Source organism: Cervus elaphus, chromosome 33 (assembly GCF_910594005.1).
Source record: "Cervus elaphus chromosome 33, mCerEla1.1, whole genome shotgun sequence".
NCBI lineage: Eukaryota > Metazoa > Chordata > Mammalia > Artiodactyla > Cervidae > Cervus > Cervus elaphus.
In genome coordinates this window covers 22,440,231-22,464,960 of record NC_057847.1, presented here as the reverse complement: position 1 = coordinate 22,464,960, position 24,730 = coordinate 22,440,231, and the positions used below count along the sequence as shown (strand labels likewise).

The following is a 24,730-nucleotide window of genomic DNA, read 5'->3' as shown; positions in this document are numbered from 1 at the left end:
CCATAAAGCACAAGTTCAGGGTGACTGTCAAGAGACGATCTCAGCAGGCACAAATACAATTAGTGATTGGGCAGGGCTGCTGGACGGAAGCTGGAGCCATTCTGTAACTGAAGCTTGTGCTGTTTCCACGGGTCTCCACCTTCCAGCCCTATTCCTTCAGACTGCGTTAGGTGCTGCGGAAGCACTCTGTGCTTTACAACGGTATCTTCTGCACTTACCTTTCACAGTTAGTGACAGCATTCTAGTGTGAAGGCCCTGCACCTTATGGATTTTATCTCCAGTGCCCAGCACACCACCTAGTGTAAAGAAGACCCTCAATAAAGGCTTTTTGAAGGAATGAATGAGCTTATTCCCAGTATCTGCCTCATATGGTTGCTCTAAGTTTTTTTTTTTTTTTTTTTTCAACGTGCTGGACCTCAGTTTCGAAGAGGAGACGGTAGTGAGTTGCTCTAAGTTTTAAAGCACCTGGTACAGAGTTTGACAAATAGTAAGTACTCAAAAAACCTCGGCCTCTACAACCCTAACATACCCTGACCCCAACCTGCCCTCTCCCCAGGCCACACATGCTCCCAAACCCTCCTCAGGAAGCCTGTCAAGCCAGACAACTCACTTTCCTAAGCTTAGTGAACATACTAGGTGCTGGACTTGTGCTAAGCAGTCTAACCTACATTATATCAGCTAACTCCCAGACAACCATGGATGGTAGGTACTATTAATACTGACTTACTAGAGGTAAATTCTGTGAGAGCCAAAATTTTTGCCTGTTTTCAAATGAAAAGGGCTCAAATTGCCAACATCCGTTGGATCATCAAAAAAAGCAAGAGAGTTCCAGAAAAACATCTATTTCTGCTTTATTGACTATGCCAAAGCCTTTGACTACTGTGGCTCATAACAAACTGTGGAAAATTCTTAAAAAGATGGGAATACCAGACCACCTGACCTGCCTCCTGAGAAATCTGTACACAGGTCAAGAAGCAACAGTTAGAACTGGACATGGAACAACACACTGGTTCCAAATCGGGAAAGGAGTATGTCAAGGCTGTATATTGTCACCCTGCTTATTTAACTTATATGTAGGGTACATCATGAGAAACGCTGGGCTGGATGAAGCACAGGCTGGAATCAAGATTGCCAGGAGAAATATCAATAACCTCAGATACGCAGATGACACCACCCTTATGGCAGAAAGCAAAGAAGAACTAAAGAGCCTCTTGATGAAAGTGAAAGAGCAGAGTGAAAAAGTTGGCTTAAAGCTCAACATTCAGAAAACTAAGATCATGGCATCCAGTCCCATCACTTCATGGCACATAGATGGGGAAACAATGGAAACAGTGACAGGCTTTATTTTTTTGGGCTCCAAAATCATTGCAGATGATGAGTGCAGCTGTGAAATTAAAAGACACTTGCTCCTTTGAAGAAAAGCGATGACCAACCTAGAGAGCATATTAAAAAGCAGAGACATTACTTTGCCAACAAAGGTCCATCTAGTCAAAGCCATGGTTTTTCCAGTAGTCATGTATGGATGTGAGAGTTGGACTATAAAGAAAGCTGAGCACTGAAGAATTGATGCTTTTGAATGCTTTTGGTATTGAAGGAGAGTCTTGAGAGTTCCTTGGACTGCAAGGAGATCCAACCAGTCCATCCTAAAGAAATCAGTCCTGAATATCATTGGAAGGACTGGTGCTGAAGCTGAAACTCCAATCCTTTGGCCACCTGATTCGAAGACTGACTTATTGGAAAAGACCCTGATGCTGGGAAAGATTGAAGGCAGGAGGAGAAGGGGACGACAGAAGATGAGATGGTTGGATGGCATCAGTAACTCTATGGACATGAGTTTGAGTAAGTTCCTGGAGTTGGTGATATACAGGGAAGACTGGCGTGCTGTAGTCCATGGTATCGCAAAGAGTCGGACACAACTGAGCAACTGAACTGAACTGAACTGATATGAAAAGATGGTCAGCAGTGCTAATCATCAGAGAAATGCAAATCAAAACCACAATGGATGGCAACTCACACCTGTCAGAATGGCTATCGTCAAAAAGAACCACAAATAACAAACGTTGGTGAGGACGTAGAGGAAAGGGAAACTTCATACACTGTTGGTGGGAATGTAAATTGTACAGACACTGTGGGAAACAATATGGCAGTTTCTCAAGAAAACTAGAAATAGAACTACCATATGACCCAGCGATTCCACTCCTGGATATATACCACAAAAATAAAAAAAAAGAGAGAGAGAGAGAGACAGACAGAGAGAGAGAAATAAAAGCAAAAACATTAATTTGAAAAGGTACATGTACCCCAATGTTCATAGCAGCATTATTTACAATAGCCAAGATACGGAAGCAGCCTGTGTCCATTAACAGATGAATGGATAAAGAAGATGTGTGTGTGTCTGTGTCTGTGTGTCTGTGTGTATATACATGCAATCAAGTACTACTCAGTCATAAAAAAGAAAGAAATTTTGCCATTTGCAGCAACATGAATGAATTCAGAGGGTATCATGCTAAGTGAAATATGTCCGACAGAGAAGGACAAATACTGTATGATAGTATTTATATTCAGACTCTTAAAAAATACAAACTAGTGAATATAACAGAAAAGAAACAGACACACAGACATAGAGAACAAGCTACTGGCTACCAGTGGGGAGAAGGAAGTGGATAAGAGCACCATAGGGGTAGGGGACTAAGAGTTACAAGCTACTATTATAAATAAATAAGCTACAAGGATATATTGTACAGTACAGGGAATATAGCCAATATTTTATAATAGTTATAAATGGAGTATAGCCTTTAAGAATTGTGAATTGCTATATTATACACCTGTAATTTATATTATAGCATACTTCAACTATAATTCAATTTAAAAAAATGATTTTTCCTGTTGTGTTCACTGTTGCTACCCAGATTCCTTTAACAGAACTTGGCACATCATAGTTGCTCCACAAATATTTATTGAATAACTAAATGAACAAACGAACAAATGAATGGATGAATACCTGTTTTACAGATGAGGAAATTGAAGCTGAGAGAGACCAAGTCATTTGCCCAATGTCATCCTGTTACTAAATGGTGAAGGTAGAATTCCAGACGCAGTCTGCCCGATGCCAATGCCCAGTCTGAAGCACTCTCCACCCTTCTCAAAGGGGAGACTGGTAATTTATTCAGACAAAGTGCTCAATTTGATTCATCCAACCTAGACTTGGTACCACAGACTGAAAAAACAGAGAGGCCATATTTATTCTAACCTTTAAATGTAAGAGATCATTTTGTCTCCTAAAAAAACACAAGGTTTATCAAGGTACACATTTACTTTTATACCAACACCAACAAATCAAGGTTCTCAAAATAATAAAATAATTCACTCAGGGAGCCTGACAGGCTACAGGCCATGGGGTTGCGAGTTGGACGTGACTGAGCACTTGTCAGCAACAGCAACAAACCTAGTTACGAAGAGAAATATTTGTCTGACTTGGTAGATCATCTTTGATCGACTCTGATTTAATCTGTATCATAGAATTATCCTAAGGAAGAAATTGTTTTTTTCTGCAGTAAACTAAAAAAGATTTTGAATTCTGGTGCTCTCCCAATCAATACTGACTGGTTGAAAAGATAAAAAGAATCACTGTATACAAGCTAAATAAACTGAAGCTTAGGAATATAACTGTTCCAAAAAATAAACTTCCAGAACAAAATATTTTATTCATACACAGCCAAGTGAATTCCTATAGGATGAACCAACTTTTTAGTTACTAAAACTCTCCAGTGTTTGCAACATAGCCATAATTTCATTGTTAATTATGATACATATTTAAACACCCAATGTTTCATGTTGGAAAGCTTTGTTACCAGGAAGCAGGGAACAGATATTTCACCTGAAATATTCTATGATACTGAAACCCGAGGGTCCTATATATGTAAGATTTCATGTAGAGAAAAGTTGTAAGCAAGGTCTTTACTACAAATATTCATTACTATCCACATCAGATCTTAGGGACTAAAAGAGTGGTTTGCAACTATTTATGTCAGTACCAATCTTGTAAACAGCTATTTTCCCCCAGTGAATAACAATTCATGCTGGTGGGTAGTAAAGAATGTGTATTTTATATCTATAACTGGTTATTTTACTACATTGTCCCTCTTAGGGAAAACATAGGTATTAAAAATACATATAACCATGCAGATCAGTAATTCTTCAGCTTTTGTTTCCAAGTAAATATTTCTTGAGTATCTACTATCCATCTCTGTTAACTGCTAGAAATATAAAGATGAAAAAGATTTGATCTCTGCTTTGATATTTATGTTCAGGAGAGAGGCTAATCATTATATTTCAATCCAACAAAATTTATTGAGTAGTATTACAGGAAACTTTTAATAGAACTGAGTGATATTAACTGAACTCTGGGCAGAAGGAATTGAATAAGCAAAAATCAGGAGTTGGAAAGATGCATTTGTGTCCTTGTCAATGGTAAGAATCTCAACACGACTTAAGTGTGAACAAAGTATGGGCAATACGTCCAGAAATAAGAGTCAAAAAGTAGTTGAGACTCAATCCTGAAGTGATTCAAATGCCATCGTCTGGGTTTTATGCTGGAAACAATAGAGAACTGTGAGATTTCCAGAGAGTAGCAAGGTCACATCAGGACTGTAAAAATAGAACTCTGGCAACAGGACTCTAGAGGAGAAAGAGCAAGAATCAAGAGTGAGACATAAACCACCTCTTCTAAAAGCTATGGGACCAACAGTCTTTTGTAAGTAAAACTGATGGAATTTGACAACCAATTAGATATTGCACACGAGATTCAAAGGAGTAGAATCAAGGATGATGGCTGCATCTCTAGCCAGGTGGCTAAAAGAAGGATGATACTATGGAGTAATGCAGAAAACTCCAGAGGAAGACTACAGTCGAGGCACCAGTGCAGAAAGGCAGTGAGATAGATGGTTTGGGATTTGTTGCATGGGGGAGAGAGCAGAAGATTCAAGGAAGAATGACCTGTGGAACCCTTGGAGACTCAGAAGTGAAATAAGCCAACCGACCTACATTTAGCACAAGAACTAGAGCTTCCATGCACTTGGGAGACTCCTGAGGGATCGAGTGGAGAATAGGAGAGAAAGCAGAATATAGCACCTTTGGAGCTGCCGCCACTTCAACACCAGATAAAGCAAACGAGGCAGAGGAGGTACAACAGGGGAAACAGAGGCAGGAGGTGAACCAAAGCAGCGCCGCAGGCAGTCAGGAGGCCCGAGGAGGAGGTCAGAGAGGAGGGATGGTAGACACTGGCAGCTGCTTCAGAGGTATTGAAAGATGACCAACAATGCTCCAAACTTAGGGGATTGGTACTTATTGAAACAAATGTGTTTGCTCTTGCTCAAATGGTCATCTAGGGAATATCGGGGCAGGAATGAGTAATAAAGCTGCCAGAGGAATAAAGATCACTGGATTTGATAAGATTGTAAAGCTGAACAGCAAGAAAATCTGCCTGCCTGGTAGGTGTCCCATGCTCCAACAAACACTGCTATAGAGACAAGCCATCCATTAGCAAGGCCTCAGGCAACTCAAAAACAGCAAGCGGTCATGCATGCCGCATATCAGGCCGGCTATCTTAAACAACACAAAAATAGTCAGCAACCCTCTACAGGACATTTTTACTTTTTGTTTTCAAAGTGTATTGCTTTTCTTTTCTCTAACACATTGTTTATAAAATAGAAAGGAGAAGTTAGCCATTTTATGTATCTGGAGATTAGAACTCATGAAGATTAAATGACTTCTCAAGGCCCCACACTCAGTTGGTAACTGGCTCCTCAGTGACATAGATAGTGCCCTGCAGAAGCTCCAACCTCTAATCTCCTAACTTGGCCTCTATCCCAGGGATATCCTCCTCCTGTCTGGAGCCAAGCCCATCACATCCATAATGGACCCTGTGCCCACCCGTTCTTCCCAAACCTTGCTTTCTCAGCTCTCCCTTCTCCTTCTCCTTGGACTCATCCCCTTGGATCATTCTCCCTCTTTATAAAATATCCTTTCAATTCAACTTCCCGTCAGAGACAAACGTCTTAAAAGATGGCTTTACTCTAATGTGACCACTCCACTCATTTCCATTTATTCTCTGCCTGAGTTTTATTAGGCTTTCTCCCCATCATTCACTGAAAGCTTTCACCAAGACTAAGTATTATTTGATTTGAGGATGTTGTGTGTGTGTGAGTCACTCAGTTGTGTCCAACTCTTTGTGACCCCAGGAACTGGGGCCCACCAGGCTCCTCTGTCCATGGGATTCTCCAGGCATGAATACTGGAGAGGGTTGCTATTTCCCTCTCAAGGGGATCTTCTTGATCCAGGGATCAAACCCAGGTCTCCTGCATTGCAGGCAAATTTGAATATCAAATCCCAAGGTATACTTTGAATTATCAGTCCTTCTTGATCTGGAGGCCATAATAGATACAGCTTTGAATCTTTCTATCCTCCTTCTCTCACTATTGACTTCTGGTCTCTAGATCATCTCTTCTCTGCCTCTCATTTTTTTTTTTTTTTTGCTTATTCTTCATTACTAGGATTCTTTACATAAGTCTCTTCTAGTCTTGGTCTACAAGCATTTTTATGAAAAATGATCTTTTCCATTTCCATGGCATCGCCTACCACTTTTACCTTAAAATTCCTAAATCTCTCATTGTAGCTCTGATAAGTTATTATAGAAATCTAGTTTTGATGGCTTTAGCTTTTATATCTATAGCTAATACTGCTTTTATCTAAGATAGAAAGATGCAAAAAAGTCTTACTTTTTTGTTACTTACTTTCCTGTGAGAATCTCACTGACACCTAGATGGTTCTAGTTCCAACAGTCCAGACAAAAAGTCACTACTCAATAGTAACATCACCTCTTACTTATATAACTGCTTACCCTCCCCCCCGATTTTCTTAGAGATTCCTATCTTTAAGAATTTTCTCATTGAATTTTCTTAGTGTTACCCACTAGCTCTCAATTAAGTTGAATGACTATACTGTTGTCCTTTTCCTTCATTTTATTAATAGGTAGGAATAGAAATACCCTGGTGGACTTAAGCAACGAGACTTTATAAAATATTGATGCCTCTCTTACCACTCCTCTCTTCTTCCTCTTCATGACCAGTCAATAAAGGGGGTCCCTGTCTGACATTCTTCAAGTCAGGACAAATCTGTGCTTTAGTCATTAAGTTTAGTTTAGCGTAGTTTACTCAGTTTAGTCAGGCAAGGTAGAAGGGTTGAGGTCCAGGGTTTTGTGAAAAGCCTCTGAAAACAGAAAGGATCAGCAGGGGGCAGGACCATTGCTGGTGGCTTCTGAGCTTCCCAGTCTCACCAGAATAGCCAGTCACTAGCTGTTGGACCCTGAGATATTTAACCTTCATGCGTTTTAATCTCCAGATACATAAGCTGCTAACTTCTTTCTACTTTATAAACAATGTGTTACAGAAAAGAAAAACAAAACAAATTGAAAAGTAAAAGGAAGTGTGCTGCAGACGGTTGCTGACTACCTTTGTGTTGTTATAAGATAGCTGGCCCAATATCCAGCATGCGTGACTGCAGTTTTGTGAGTTGCCTGAGGCCTTGCTAATGGATGGCTTGTCTCTACAGCAGGGTTTGTTGGAGCAGGGGACACCTACCAGGCAGGCAGATTTTCTTGCTGTTTGGCTTCACAATCTTATCAAGTCCAGTGACTTTACTCCTCTGGCAGCTTTATTACTCATGCCACCCCAATATTCCCTAGATGACTGTTTGATCGAACAAGAGCAAACACATTTTCTTCAATAAATACTGATCTCCCAACTATGGAGCATTGTGTCATCTTTCAATCCCCCCCCCTCCCAAGCAGCTGACCTTGTTTATCATCCCTCCTCCCTGGACTCCTCCCCTGGCTTCCCTGACTATGGGTTGTAGGCAAAAAAGTTGGAAACCTACCACTTCAGTGTGGAACACTAAGCTGAAGGTGAACATACTAAATCGAGACCAAAAATATAAATAAGGAGAAGTTTCAGGGATTAACAATCAAATATACCTGAGATTTCTAATTCTCTCTTTGTTTCTCTAATGAGCTAACAGAAATCTAATTTGATGGCTTGAGCTGTTAAAAGTCCATGTACAATCAACTGTTTTGTCTAACTATTGGTTTAAGTAGAATTTCTTTTTTTAACTGCTTCAACCCATGGCCCTTTATAAACTAATTTCTTGATTTTTTTTGGATCAGTTAGCAGAGTTAAACTGAAATGCAGAAATAATCTGTTATTTAGGCGGAAAAAATTATGTTCTGAGAATGAAGTTTCAGTAATAAAACAGTTTCAGTAATAAAACCCTGAGTTTTAAGTGCTAGCCCAGCTTTTAGTATCTCTGATATATACACAGTTCAAAGCAGATTTTTAAAAGAAATTCTTTTGAAGCAGAAAATTGACTCAATGTAGTTTTTTCACTCTGTTACACATATTAAACTTTGATTTGGGTGATGGAAAGAGGTGGAAAGAAATGGAGAGGTGTGGGGGGAGAGGCCAATAAGGTTATAAATTTTGAGTTACAAAGAGACCAGAGAATCTTGTCAGAGAAATGAAGAGTCATTCATGTCCTTGAAGATGAAGAATGGAGTTTCCAGTTAATGCCAAGAGCAATTCTCCTCTGAAATGGAGGTGGGGGGTTCTAGATGAGACACGAGGGTGGTGTGTCAGTGGCTGCAACACACACAGCAGAGTCTAGAATTAAACCAGCCTGGGTTCAAATCCCAGCTCACTCGCTTACTAATTGTGATCCTGGGCAAATCATTTAACCTCAGTAAGTTAGTAACTTCATCTGATGGTATCTTGGGAAGATAAGAGACTGCTCAAGGTTGTTCTCAGGTGGGAATAAGACAGTTCCTGTAATGTGCTCACAGGGCAATGTGGTAAGTACTATTTCAATATTATGATTTCACTGATTTCCTAGGGCTGCCGTAGCACAGTAGCACGATTTGAGTGGTTTCCAACAACGGAAGTGCTTTATCCTAGCAAGGCATTTGAAAGACCTTGTATGCTGTGTGCCTGGTCGCTCAGTCGTGCCCGTTTGCGACCTTTTGGACTGTGTAGCCCGCCAGGCTCCTCTGTCCATGGAGATTCTCCAGGCAAGAGTACTGGAGTGGGTTGCCATATCCTCCTCCAGGGGATCCTCTCCACCCAGGGACTGAATCCAGGCCTCCCGCGTTGCAGGCGGATTCTTTGCCTGCTGAGCCGCCAGCGAAGGGCCCTAACCCCTCTGAAAACCTGCTGAGGAAGGACCTTCCTCTTCCAGCTTCCCGGGGCCCCGCCACGCCTGGCTTGTGACAGCGAGACTCCTCCTCCCACACGGTGCTCTCTCTGTGTCTCTCCACGTGGTCTTTCCTCTGAGCTTGTCTGTCTCTGTAACCAGATTTCCCCTTTTAATAAGAACCCCAGTCATATGGGATCAGGGCTCACCCCAATGACCTCACCTGGGTGGGGGGGGCACCCCACCTGTAGCATGTGGGATCTTAGTTCCCTGATCAAGGACTGAATTCACTCACCCCCCGAAATGGAAGCACAGAGTCTAAACTACTGGGCTGCTAGGGAAGACCCTCCTCATCCCCACTTCCACCCAATGACCTCATTTTAAATTGAGTACCTGTGTAAAGACTCTGTTTCCAAATAAGGTCACATCTGAAGTCCTGGGGGTTTCGGCTACAGCCTATCTTTTTGAAGGGAACACAATTTGACTAATAACAACTCACTAAATTGTCTTGCTAGAGATATTTTGCAAGAGATAAGCTAGTAGAAGACATTAAAAGTGTAGAATATCCGTCTCTAGTGAATCATCTTCTGTTTCTTTTTCTTTTTAAAGGAAGGAATTCTTGATCTTTTTCACTAATGACTTCTGTATGGAGTCAGAGTTAGCTGAGTCTGGGATGACTGGGTGTAACTTCTTTGTCATCCTATGGTTTCTGGGTCTTAAGGAAAGGAAAATAGCTACAGGCCTAGGCATCCAGGGCTGCAGAAGAACATACTGCAGAAAAAGAGCATGTACCGCCACCTGAACTGTTAATCACCTAACAACCTCAACTATGCTCATCACAATTGGAAGAGAATGGCTCTTCAATTGAATTTAAATGAGTGTAAATTAAACACTTGTCAATTAAAATGAATTCTCAGCCAATTTCTTTTTTGTCTTCTTAAATGTTTTTAATGAGTAATACAGACTTTTCCATAGTTTTCCTGCCATGACCCTGATTCTAACCCCACTTTCATCATGAAAAATAATACCAAAACACTACACATTCATTCCTGGTTTATATGCTTTACAAAATGACATATATTTTTGCCCAAAAAACTGGACCCTGCTGTGAAGGTTTGATCTCTTAACACTGCAACCATGGGTACACTGATCAAAGGCCTCACATTAACATAAGAAATAAAAATAGGAATATCTGAGGACTAAATTCAGTAGTGAATCCAGCATCTTTTATTTTTTGTTCAGGTCTGTTTTGATCCACCTTCTCTCAAATGCATTAATGATCTTCTCTAACAGAACCCTTAATTATAGTTTACATTTACCTCATTTTTTCTCAAGTAGTTAATATCCTGAAAATGAATACACTCAGGATAATGTATGAAAATGTAGGCACTTGGGATACATTTCTTTTAAAAACTGCTAATTTCATATAGGTCACCATGTATACTATCTTGCTTGACGAAGTCTTTGACAAAAAGCAATATCTGTCATTGTAAATTTTCTTGTTCTAAAGAAAGCAGTTATATTCTGTAGATGTAAATTATGTAAATAAAAATTATTTTATATTATTTGTTGTGTCCTTTTTTTCAAATGACAATAAAGATATTAATGTGTTAGTGAACGAAAAATAGTCTTAGAAGTACAGTTTATACTTCCACAAAAATATAGTATAATTGGAAGTTAATTTTTTCTTTCATTTATGCTATGGAGGATATTATTTTGATTTTGCAAGAATAAAGAATAGACTTTCCCCACATTTGGGACATATGAAAAGTTGCTTACTTTTTGATTTGCTCCTCATGCAATGAAATTTTAGATAAAAGAACTCAATCTCTTTTACTCTTTTCTTTTTCTGGAGAGAAAGGCAAATGGGAAACTTCAGTTATGGATATAAACCTAGACTTCTGACATTGTCTGACCAGACTTTTATACTTTTTGTCTGGTATAAAAGGATTTTTTGTTTTCTTAAAACTTCTCCCCACTCTTTTCCTGCTTTCTCCCAATATGTTAATCACAATTTGGGTTTTCATATTCAGTATTTGTATTGTATTGTAATTATTCACTGCTCTACCACCTAATAAACTAAGATGACATTTTAAAAAAATAAATAAATAAAAACTGCTAATTTCAGATCTGACTCCAGTTGGGGGTTGGCTTCATTGCTATTAGCAGTAGTAATAGATGAAGGCCACCAGGTGGCACTATAAGCAATGGGCTACTGGTAATCAGCGCCTAGTCTAAAAGCTGATCCAGTCCAAGTGGTTCTAGAGAAAACTGGAAAACTCCTAAGACTACAGTGAAGAATGGAGACAAGAAAAGATTACATAAATAGAATAAACCGACTATAATTATCATATCAAAAACACAATCCAGTTCTGGTACACATAAGAAAGCTATTCAAAAGACTGCTCTTATTCACTATAAAGAATTAGTTACTTAAACAATAAAACAGAAATTCATGAGGAATTTCTTGATGGACTGAAGGAAACTTTTTCATATGTTATGGGTTTCTTAATTATTTTATTTTGAAAAACATGACACCAGTGAATTTATAGTTGACTTGAAAGACAGACTGAAAACTAAGAATTAATAGTTCACTAGTTATAGTCATAATATAAACAAGTTTGGTCATCGAGTCTGTATAATATGATTATTTCAGTCAAGTAAGCAAGACAACTGGCATTGACAAGTTAGAAAAGTGACCTTCCAGATCAAGAATGTTGAAGCTGATGATGGGCTGTTGTTTAGGAGTATATGACAAACTGAACTCCCAAAGTTGCACCAATTAATAAAACAAATCAGTAACATCTTTTCTTTAATGCACTGGTACTCATATTTCCTTATATGAAATTCTCACCTCTACTTAGCCTATCAATTACACCAAAATGACTGTCCCTTGTATAACTGTTGCAAGGCTTAGGAAAAGAAGTGATTTACATAAAAATTTGAAATTTGCCAATTACTGAAAAAGATCTACTTAATACTATGTTGATTTTAGATTGGTGCTGAATGAAAGAGCTAAAAATGATGCATAGCAAAAATGCATGAAATTGCTTCCTCATCTAAAACAGACTGTAACAGCAGGGCAAATGAAAAGTTAGTCCACATTAAAAAATCTAGAATTTTGCTCATGAAGTCAATGGCATATTGCTGAAGGTATGTATGATTGGCATAAGTACACTTTTTAAAAATTTAGATATAGTTGACATATAACATTATATTAGCTTCAGGTGTACAACAGAATGATTCAATACTTGTATATAGCACATGTACACTTTTTAGAAATGTGAGATATATATGTACAATATGATATGAGTTACAGGTGAACAACATAGTGATTCACAATTATAAAGGTTGTATTCCATTTATAGTTATTATAAAATACTTGTTGTGTTCTGTGTTGATAATATATCCTTGTAGCTTATTTTACACATGATAGTTTGTACTTCTCAATCCTTTACCCCTATCTTGCCCCTCCCCACCTTTCTCTCCCTACTTGTTCTTTATATCTTTATATCTGTGAGTCTGTTTCCTTTATATTATATTCACTGGTTTGTTTTATTTTTTAGATTTCACATATAAGTGATTCATTACAGTATTTGTCTTTCTCTGTCTGACTTATTTAAATTAACATAATACCCTCCAAGTCCATCTGTCTTGCTGCAAATGGAAAAATTTGCATGGACACTCTTAACTGAGCCAAAGTAAACCCAGAAAGGAGGTAAACGTTGTTTATACCACTGCCTCCTTTGAACATTTTCAAATTATGGGGTTTACAGATCTGAAAGAGACACATGCACCCCAATGTTCATTGCAGCACTGTTTATAATAGCCAGGACATGGAAGCAACCTAGATGCCCATCAGCAGATGAATGGATAAGGAAGCTGTGGTACATATACACCATGGAATATTACTCAGCCGTCAAAAAGAATTCATTTGAACCAGTCCTAATGAGATGGATGAAACTGGAGCCCCTTATACAGAGTGAAGTAAGCCAGAAAGATAAAGAACATTACAGCATACTAACGCATATATATGGAATTTAGAAAGATGGTAACGATAACCCTATATGCAAAACAGAAAAAGAGACACAGAAATACAGAACAGACTTTTGAACTATGTGGGAGAATGTGAGGGTGGGATGTTTCAAAAGAACAGCATGTATACTATCTATGGTGAAACAGATCCCCAGCCCAGGTGGGATGCATGAGACAAGTGCTCGGGCCTGGTGCACTGGGAAGACCCAGAGGAATCGGGTGGAGAGGGAGGTGGGAGGGGGGATCGGGATGGGGAATACGTGTAAATCTATGGCTGATTCATATCAATGTATGACAAAACCCACTGAAATGTTGTGAAGTAATTAGCCTCCAACTAATAAAAAATTAAAAAAAAAATTATGGGGTTTAATTTCTTATGCTTTTATTCTTGATTCTGCATTAATTGGCACCTACTTATATTTTCAGTCCCCAATTAAATCAAAAGTTCCTTGGACTCAGTAAAATACCTCTTAATTTTTAAGTCCCCCACAGTCATAACAACAATAATATAATAAAGGCTGCCATTGGCTAAGGTCTTATTAGATGCTAGGTATTGTGGTAAGTAGGTGTCACCTCACATAAACCTCGCCAAAAATTCCCAGTTTAGTCCTAATGCCCTGTCTGTTAACAAAGGGGAGACAAAGGTATAAGTTCATTTGCCAAGTTTCCACAGCTCCTGAATAGCAGAGCCCAGTTGTGAATCCCAAAAAAAAAAAAAAAAAAATGACTTAATGCCACAGCCCTTGGCTCACTTCGTAATGGGAAGGCAGAGGCATAGTGGTTAAGGGCACACCGCCTGAAGTCTCTCTGGCTCCCAGGCTGCCTGGCTTTATGGTCTTGGCATATTACTCAGGCATTCTGTGTCCCAATTTAGTTATTATACCAGCCAGCAGTTCATAAGGTAGAAATTCAAAATCTCTTACTAAGAACCTTCCAGTTTCTCTCAGGTACCTCCAAACAAATAAATCCTTTTGTGAGATATTCTCCAGCTGCTTTAATAGACTAATAAATCAATCAACTGGCATTTGATAGGACTGAAATAAGGTGGGTAGCTGATTTCCAGGAGCGGTCCTTGGGAGCTTCTGACAGGTGATAGTGTGCTGTGACTACTAGCATTTCAGGCTATTGTAGTTAAAACAGTGCTTGCTTTCTCCAACAAATCTACTACATGTCTATATGGCAAGCAGGGTTGGCAATTGAAATGAATAGTGTAGATGAACAGTAAACCGTTGGAAAAACTATAATTTGGAGTACTACTGAGTCTGAACATTACTAAATCGTATTGAAGGATTACCACAATTTTACCTTATTTAATCTAATCTGTATGTGGCTTTCATTTTCCAAATATCCGTACTTTTTTGGGAGTACTGGGAAACCTGTGATTTGAGCTAAAATTACATAAATCAGGGAATATAGAAGCTTAAGAGAGGTTCCTATAATTTTCTGGTGATTCATTTAAACAAAACAATCAGTAAGAAATAATACTCTCTTCTTACTTTCAAAGGCATTTGGGGCATTCAGCCACCATATACAGAGCAATTCATTAATCCATTCATCAGTGGCATAGGAGGCAACACAAGGTAGCAGAAAGAACTCTGAACTCAATGTTAAGAAATGTTGAGTTTAATCCAAGCTCTGCTATTAACCAGTCGTGTCTCATTAGGCAAATCACTTCTATCTGACTCAGTTTCCTGCTCTGTAAAAGTAAGACAATCTGTTCTTTTTTTCAGTGAGACTAGTAAAGTATTTATCAGGAGAACAAAAGAGTACAGTATGTGTTGATAGACACTCGGGCAGACTCGGAGAGTCCCTAAGTTGTTGATTTCTGTTCTTGAAATTTAAAGTTTTAAGAACTGCTATAGTGTAAAAACAAAAATATTTATTTATGTGGGAACCCAGGAGTCCTGGGTTCTCTTTGTTCTTTACACGAAGAGCCAGAGGAATGTCCAGGACTTATATTTGCTTCTTTAAAGTTGACACATTGAGACATTGCTTTGGAAAAGATCCAATAAGTCCTTCCTTCTCCCCCCAAAAAATGAAAAAGTTGAGACATTATGTTGGAAAAAGGAGTAGTTACCTAAAAAAACATAAGCCAAATGATCTTAGATTAAAAGACTTTTGCTCTAGTACAAGTTTCTCAAACAAGAGACTGACAAACTATTTCAATTAGCAAGAAAAATATAAAAAGGGGAAAAGAGACTCTAACTTTCAGAGTCTTAATTTTTTTTACTCAATTTTTTACTTACTCAAACTAGAGTAAGATTAACCCCACCCTGTTGCATGCAACTACAGACATGGAAAGGAATAAAAGAATAATAGCACTGAACTATCATGTCCCTGGGAGTGGGAACACACCTGTCATCATCTTCTATGTTGAGACATTCAGGGAAGTGAGGTCCCAGCACCTCCCATCAGGCCAATACACTCTCTTTTTTTTCTTCCAACTGATTTATTTATTTGCCTGTGTGGGGTCTTGGTTGCAGCATGTGGGATCTAGTTCCCTGACCAGGGATGGAACCCTGGCCCCCTGCATTGGAAGCTCAGGATTTCAGGCTAATGCACCCTTGACTCCCTTCCCTTATTCCTCAACTATGTCTTTTCCTCTTGCTGCAGTGTCAGCCTGGGGAGCCATGTACTTGGACAGAGCAGAGGACAAGCAGGCGCATCCCTGCCAGTGGATCAGAGCCTTTTCACAGCCCCCTCGGGCTTGCTTTGCCCACAACAGACCCTGCTTCATGAATGGGGTGGATGCTCTGCATTCTCTCTTAGAAAAACATGGGGAGAGTTAAGGAGCTGGTTCCAGTCCCAACTCACTGCTTCCCAGTTGTGTGTCTTACTCTCTGGGCCTTGGTTTCCTCTTCTTGAAAATGGGGATTTTATTACCTCACTAGATTATCCTACCATGGTACCACAACTGCAGCAATTAACAGAAGAAAAAATGGAGAACTGATATAATAGGGACACTCGAGAAATGTCAGAGCTGTGGGCCCATGTCTGCACTATGTCTGGCAGCCTGGACTTGCTGGGAGTCCATTTGCATTAGACATGGAGAAGTCTATGGAGACCATGGAGAAGACATGAAGAAGTCCATGGAGAAGACATGGGAAATAAGCTTACCTGGTGGCTCAGTGGATAGAAAATCGACCCAGTGGATAGAAAATTCGATCCCTGAATTGGGAAGATTCCCTGGAAAAGGGAATGGCAACCCACTCCAGTATTCCTGCTTGGAGAATTCCATGGGCATAGGAGCCTGGCAGGCTACAGTCCATGGGGTCGTAAGAGTCGGACATGACTTAGCAACTAAACCAAGGAAAGAGAAGGGCAGACCCACACCTTAGCCCTGTAACAATGCCTCAGTTGTCGGGGGAAAGGGAGTGACTAGTAGGATATCCTGTTTGTTGACAGTCATAATTGTGGCTGACCTCGCCTCCATATACTGATGTTTGATTTCCAACAAAGAAAGACATGAATAGAACATGTAAAGAGCTCGTTATATTAGGGGATGAAAGTTTTTCACTCCCAGGGTAACAGTAGTTTCCAGCCATGATGAAGTGTCTGGTAGGAGGCAGCCCAGCTTTTGTCAACTAAGGGATGCTGCCTTCATGAGGCTTAGACCAACAGAGCCCACAACGTTTAAGGAAAATAAAAAGACTTGCTTATGAACGCATGTCAAACATCACCCTGGGGATTCCCAGAAGTAGATAGAAAGGCCTGAAGAAATGAAGAACCGCAGTATCAAAGGTAGTTGAAAAGTAGAAAAATATAATGTGACCACCGCAGAAGCTCTATTAATGACTTCTACTTCTACCTGCAGCTTAAATTGATGACCTCTGTAAAATACAGTGATATACCTATAGCGTGCTGAAAGGTTTAACTAGGAGACCAATACTCATGCATACACCTGGCCCTACTAGCTGAGAGTGTTTGTTTACCAAGCGTTAACTGTATCTGTTCCCAAACCTGTTTATGTCCATTGTACTTATTATTGTAAGTTTGGGTACATATATATTTTTATTACATAAACTGAACAACATAAAAAAAGAAAATTAAGTTGAAATACAGAGAGTTTGATAAAATTATGTCATCAAAAGAAAAAGCTCTCAAATTAGATGTAGGAAAGAAAACCATAAAAAATTGGAGAAAAATCATACAAGTCTAGAAGGATTCTAGATTTTTTCACAAGTGCCTTTTAACTCTAGCTCCATCTTAAATCAAACTAAATTATCAACCATAGATAAATCATTATGGGTGTGGTTTATATAAAGAAAACAAAGTGATTCTCTACTTAATGGATCCTCAATCAAAGGAAACACTTGCCTGACAATAACAAATTGTCTGATGGATATACATTAACATTTTTAATTAAAATGTTTAAGATGTATATGTACTGCTTTTAAATAATTCGTGATTTTAATGAATTTGGGGCTACCTGGGGGCATGCTTAGTTGCTCAACATGTCCAACTCTTTGCAACCCCATGGACTGTAGGCCACTATGCTCCTCTGTTCATGGAATTTTCCAGGCAAGAATACTAGAGTGGGTGGCAATTTCCTCCTCCAGGGGATCTTTCCAACACAGGGATTGAATCCAGGCCTCTTGCATCTCCTGCAATGGCAGGTGGATTCTTTACCACTGCACCATCTACCCAACCAAGCCCTAATCATATCAGATAAAAAGCCTTCTCTTATTATTGTGATCCTATTTCAACCTAACTTAGTATGTCTTTCAGATTTTACAGAGTACACAGTAACTCTAAAACTAAATCTGTTTCACCCAAAGAACTGTATTTAGATAACTGATCCAAATCTTGGAAATTGAAATGCTAACTCCAAAGACTGACTACAGTACTGAGTGTCCAGAGTTTTTCAGCAAACATTCCTGACTACATCCCTCTGGGTATTTTTGGGAACAGAAACAGATTCAGCCACTGATGTCTGGCTTACATAGCAAAACTTTACAGTAAAATTTCAGGGATTCCATGAAGACTCTCTGTCCCTCAAGTATACCTCCACCAGCCTGCAGACATCTACAAGGCTACAGATGATACTGTTTTCCTTATTGCTTTTTGAGAGCAGCTTTTCCTACTGTCAGAACTGAGGGCCAGAAGAAACCTCTAACCCTCATGGGGAAGAAGAGGGAAAAAGGCAAAGAGCAAAGGGCCTAGAATGTCAATTAAATAGTCCAAGTCTCCTAACCTTCTGAGTGCCTGATAACATGAAGTATTTTCTCAAGCATTTGACTATCATGGAACACCTATTAACTGACATTTTATAGAAGCACTTTGTTAGTGAAATGTTTGCTTTTTGAACCACATCTTCCTTACCTCTAAGTGGTAGTCACATGAACTAAGGATGCTACATACGAAGGTGTCTAATACAGTCAGTGAAGTGAAGTGAAAGTCACTCAGTCATGTCCAACTCTTTGCGACCCCATGGACTATACAGTCCATGGAATTCTCTAGGCCATAATACTGGAGTGGGTAGCCATTCCTTTCTCCAGGGAATCTTCCCAACCCAGGGATCAAACCTGGGTCTCCCACATTGCAGGCAGATTCTTTACCAGCTGGGAAGATTCTTTACCACAAGGGAAGATTTACCAGCTGGAAGATTTACCAGCTGGCAGATTCTTTACCACAAGGGAAGCCCCTAGTACAGTAAGCCACTCCACGAATGTTGCTTTCGTGTCCCTGCATGTGTTATTTTTTTTCTCATCAGAAACAGATGTTTTATTAAACATCTTGATGAGTAAGATGTTGTCTCTAAAAATGATTTGTTTAGAAACAAATATTTATATGTGACTACTGCATGAAAAATATGGCATCTACTCTTTTCGTATGGATTTAAGCACAGAAGAAATTTCTGTTATGTTTTGATTTTTGTCATTTATTAAAATCTGTTTATGTTTTGCTTAATACTTCGTGTTATAACAAAAAGAACCAAGCAATAGTCTCCTACTAGTTTTCCAATGGCTCTGAAACATCCCTCAGAGTTAATGCTTTCTCCTCCATTATTACAGTCCATCAGTAAAAGCTGACCAGCTGTGTAAACTGAGGATCAGTGAGAAGAGTGGCTATAAACACACAGTGAGTTAAGTGCAAGAAATCACCGGTTGCCATCACTGCCACACACAAAACCTTGTGAGGCAATGCTTTCCTGTCTCTTCTAAGTTTTGTGAGAACCTTCACTCTATGTGGAGAATAAACGCTACCCAGGTCTGGGTCCACAAACAAAACATTCACCATGAGCCTTCTGTGACTACCCCAGGAATTCAAGAATGTCAACTATACCCAGACTGAGCCTTCGGGGGTCATCCCTCGGCCCTCTGTGGCTCTGCCTGAACCTGTGGCTGCCACAAATAAAGAAACTCTCAGATCCACCCGTGCAGCTTCTCCAAGAAGATGTTTGCTTCTTTCGCATAGAAGGAGTAGCTGATAACATCTACTGGGAACTACAGCGGTTTCCATAAATTTAATACTGTGCGATGCCACAAACAAAATTCACCTGTTCCGTTATTGCTTTCTAAACGGCTCAGATTTAAGCGGATCCTCCTTGACCTTTCTATTTCCAGACCAGAGAGCTGGGCCAGCTTCCTGGCATGTGGCCTGTGCAGTCACATAGTTCCCTGTGCTTCAAAGGGTCCTGAGTCTGCTTTAATGCCCGACTGTCACAGGCCTAAAACTCTTAATAAGTTTTGGACAAGGAACCCAGCATTTTCATTTGGCACTGGGCCCTACAAATTATGTAGCCAGTCGTTCCACAGAGTCTGAATTGTCTAGGTCTATTCTTATGTGAAAATCCATTTTTCTCTTCACTGCTGTGCCTCTGGGATTAAGTCAAGAATCAATTCTTTAAGACAAAAGGACAAGTGGAACCAAGATCCACAGACAGAAGCTGTGGAAAGCCTGTTCCCACAACTAGTATACTGGTAATAAGAGATATACACTGAAATTAGAGCCTCTGAAACTTTCTTGGCATTTTCTGTAGCCATCTTATTTTTCCCTTGCTCGAAACTAACAAGAATCTTCCAGGTGCACCAATGTTACGTGTGTTAAACATAAAAATGTATCACTTCTGCTTACTTCTGAGAGATACCCTGGCTAAATCAGCAAAAGAGGTTTGTCTATTAACTGTGCCCAAAGCCCCCAGCACATGCTAAACTTTTGGGTGAGTTCAGAGTCTTATTTCATTGTTTTGCACAGCGTTCTTTTAAGTGGTCCTCAAAATATGTCATACAGTCTAAAGCAATTGATAGCTTTAGTGTTTCTCTTATGTCAAGGCTTCCCTGGTGGCTCAGACGGTTAGGGGTCTTACTGCAATGCAGGAGACCCAGGATTGATCCTTGGATCGGGAAGATCCCCTGGAGAAGGGAATGGCAACTCACTCCAGTATTCTTTCCTGGAGAATTCCGTGGACAGAGGAGCCTGGCAGGCTGCAGTTCATGGTGTTGCAAAGACTCAGACAGACTGAGCAACTAACACTTTCACTTATGTCAGAAAATACATAAGAATGACAATGCAAGCAATTCACTCTGCTTTAAGAAAGATAAGCAATTCACTAGAGACATGGACAGCTTTCATTCCAATCCCAGAGAAGGGCAATGCCAAAGAATGTTCAAACTACCACATAATTGCACTCATTTCACATGCTAGCAAGGTTATGCTCAAAATCCTTCAAGCTAGGTTTCAACAGTACATGAAACGAGGACTTCCAGATGTACAAGCTGGATTTAGAAAAGGCAGAGGAATCAGAGATCAAATTGCCAACATTCATTACAGCATAGAAAAAGCAAGCAAATTTCAGAAAAACATCTACTTCTGCTTCATTGACTACGCTAAAGCCATTGACTGTGTGGATCACAACAAACTGTGGAAAATTCTTAAAGAGATGGGAATACCAGACCACCTTACCTGCCTCCTGAGAAACCTGTATGCAGGTCAAGAAGCAACAGTTAGAGCCAGACATGGGACAATGGACTGGTTCAAAACTGGGAAAGGAGTATATCAAAGTTGTATATTGTCATTCTGCTAATTTAAGTTCTATGCAGAGTACATCATGAGAAATGCCAGGCTGGATGAATCACAATCTGGAATCAAGACTTCTGGGAGAAATATCAATAAATTCAGATATGCAGATGACACCACTGTAATAGCAGAAAGAGAAGAGGAACTAAAGAGCCTCTTGATGAAGGTGAAAGAGGAGAGTGAAAAAGTTGGCTTAAAACCCAACATTCAAAAAATTAACATTTTTTGATCATGGCATCCAGTCCCATCACACTATGGCAAATAGAAGGGTAAACAATGGAAACAATGACAGACTTTATTTTCTTGGGCTCCAACATCACTGTGGATGGTGACTACAGCCAGGAAATTAAAATACATTGCTCCTTGGAAGAAAAGCTATGACAAACCTAGACAGCATATTAAAAAGCAGAGATAACACTTTGCCAACAAAAGTCTGAAGAGTCAAAGCTATGGTTTTTCTAGTAGTCATGTATGGATGTGAGAGCTGGATCATAAAGAAGGCTGAGCACCAAAGAATTGATGCTTCCAAACTGTGTTGCTGGAGAAGATCTTGAGAATCCAAGGGACAGCAAGGAGATCAAACCAGTCCATCCTAAAGGAAATCAACCCTGAATATTCATTGAAAGGGCTGATGCTGAAGCTGAAGCTCCAATACTTTGGCCACCTGATGCAAAGAGCCAATTCATTGGAAAAGTCCCTGATGCTGGGAAAGACTGAAGGCAGGAGGAGAAGGGGACGACAGAGGATGAAATTGTTGGATGGCATCATCGACTCAATGGACATGAGTTTGAGCAAACTCTGGGAGATGGTGGAGGACAGGGAAGACTGGCGTGCTGCAGTCCATGGGGTTCTCAGAGTCGGACATGCCCGAGTGTCTGAACAACCAAAGAGACATGGAATGCTCATTTCTAAAGCAGTATCAATTTTTTATGTGGTTATAAGGAAAAGCTATTAGTCACGAAACAGAAGGAATGAAGTTCAGAGGAATATTCTACCCAGGCCCAAATCTTCCTAACACACCTTGAGGCAAGCCCCGAATAAGAAAAGAAATGAAGACTCATTTCCTCTGTAAAACAGAGGATATTCTTTCTGTGAATTTCTTTACTCACAAACTGTGTGTGTGTGGGGGGGGGGGGGGTGGTTATGCCATTTACACAATGGGGAAATGAATCCACAAACTGATCCACTGGGGCCAGAATCTTAACAGTTATACTTGTACATTGGCAAGATCCTTCATTATAGCTGATGAATTTCTCCATTTTGAGAGGCAGCAGTGTTCCTAGTTGACAGGTCACAAACTGTTCTAGCTCCCTGAATAGTGTTATTTGTTCTGTGAATTCTCAGTGAGTCACTGCCCCTGGTCCAAATTCCTCTGACCTGAGACTTGGGTACACCTATCTAAATACCAGGAGTCTACTGGAATCCTCCAGCCTTCCCCCCATGCCAGAGAGACAGGGTGGATCAAGACACACTCTGGTTAAGACCAGAATGTACTCAGATCACCGTCACATCCTAGGAGCTAGAGATTCTTATATTTCCCAAAATCTACATTCAAAACAAAAACCTCTGAGAATTCCCAGCTTGTCGCCTCATCTGGCCATGAGACTTTAATACATATCACAATATTTCCCATCAGTTATCTCAAATCTGTTAAGGAATGAAATGGAGAAAGAGGGAGTGTGGGAGGATGGAGAGAGAGAATTTTGATTCAACCTAAAACATACACTGGGCTTTGCTGGTGGCTCAGTGGTAAAGACTCCGTCTGCCAGTGCAGGAGTTGTGGACTTGATCCCTAGGATGGGAAGATTCTCTGGAGAAGGAAAAGGCAACCCACTCCAGTATTCTCACCTGGGAAATCCCATGGACAGAGAAACCTGGCAGACTAAAGTCCATGTGGCCACAAAAGAGTAGGACACAACTTAGTGACAATAATGACAACAAAACATCCACTGCTACAGTTTCAGCTTTAATATATACTAGTATATATTTATATCAAATAATATATATAGTATACATACTTGATACATATATGTATTAAATAATGGACTTCCCCAGTGGCTCAGAAGTAAAGAATTCGCCTGCAATGCAGGAGATGCAGGAGACTCGGGTTCAATCCTGGGTCAGGAAGATCCCCTGGAGGAGAGCATGTCAACCCACTCTGATATTCTTGCCTGGAGAATCTCATGGACAGAGGAGCCTGGCAGGCTTCAGTCCACAGGATTGCAAAGAGTCAGACACAATGGAAGCAACTAAGCATACACGCACGTATTAAACCATAGGCAAAAACTGACATTCTTTCTCTGGTAAACCTCACCCTAGCACCAAAGAAAACAGGTGGGGATGGGAGTAGCCTTCATCCAATGTTATTGAAAGCTCAGCCTCTCCGTACACCAGGGCCGAATCAAACCCCAGAGATGGAGTTTGGGGTGAAGCAGAAAAGGATAGCTTTATTTGTTTTGCCAGTAAAGGGAGACACACTGACTCAGCTTCTGCCTCAAAAAAACGATGTCTCTCAACTCCAGTGAACCTGATGAGGGTTTTTATAACAGTGGGTCAAAGGTGGGATCTCTGGCAAGATTGGGGTGTGAGCAGGGCTTGTACTCCCTTAGTCTCATCGCAGGTCTCCTAATCTTGATGAACTTCTCTGGTCCCTTTAATCTTGCCTCAAGTGACTTCCTGGCTGCTCCTGCATTGATAAGCAACTGTTCCAATCACCTCTTGGAACTCATGGAAGGTTATAATGGCTGGAGTCTTGCCTACAAGAAATGGAAGGCAGAAAGTCTTCCATGCCGACTCGGTTTCACTTGCACAAACTACATATGGATGGAACTCATGCACACATCTCAGAAGGAAACATAAATTCTTCCAATCAAATAACTGCTTCAACAACAAGAATTCACTAGTATCTTGAGTTTTCTGCATCTCAGACATTACAATTCCACCTTTCATGTCACAATTGTGACATTCAATTTACTTTTGCGTTTTAAATAATGATGCTGATCAATAACAGAACTTGTTATTTTTATTTTAAAAATTTGCAGCAGAAAGTTTCAGTTATAAGTTCCTGGGGGAATAGTTTGAAAAAAATATTTAAAATACAGGTTTATATTTCGAAATGGAAATATCGGTTACTGTTTCCATAAAACAAACTGCAGATTATCTGGTCAGAAAAACATCCTCTTGTCCAGTCAAGATAGGACTCTTGTAAATGCTTATGAAGGCTTGCGTTTTTAAATGCTGCAAGACATCTATCTAAAGCAAAAGCGTTATATTCTCCCTGTAAGTATCCTGTGTTTCTTTTTTAATTTAGTATATATTAGGGGCCACAGGAAAGGGAGGATCCTTGGACCATAATGAAATCTCTTATTCTCAGCTTCAGATTGCACACGACCTTAATTAAATTTCTAACTCTTCTCTAAATAACACATTTACACTTATA

At 39.9% G+C, this 24,730-nt stretch overlaps 1 protein-coding gene across 1 annotated transcript in view; it reads right to left on the bottom strand.

Annotated features, from left to right (window-relative positions):
- Window positions 1–24,730, bottom strand: part of PDE11A (phosphodiesterase 11A) — a 412,338-nt gene that overhangs the window by 315,113 nt on the left and 72,495 nt on the right. The gene's annotated exons all lie outside the window — the stretch shown is intronic.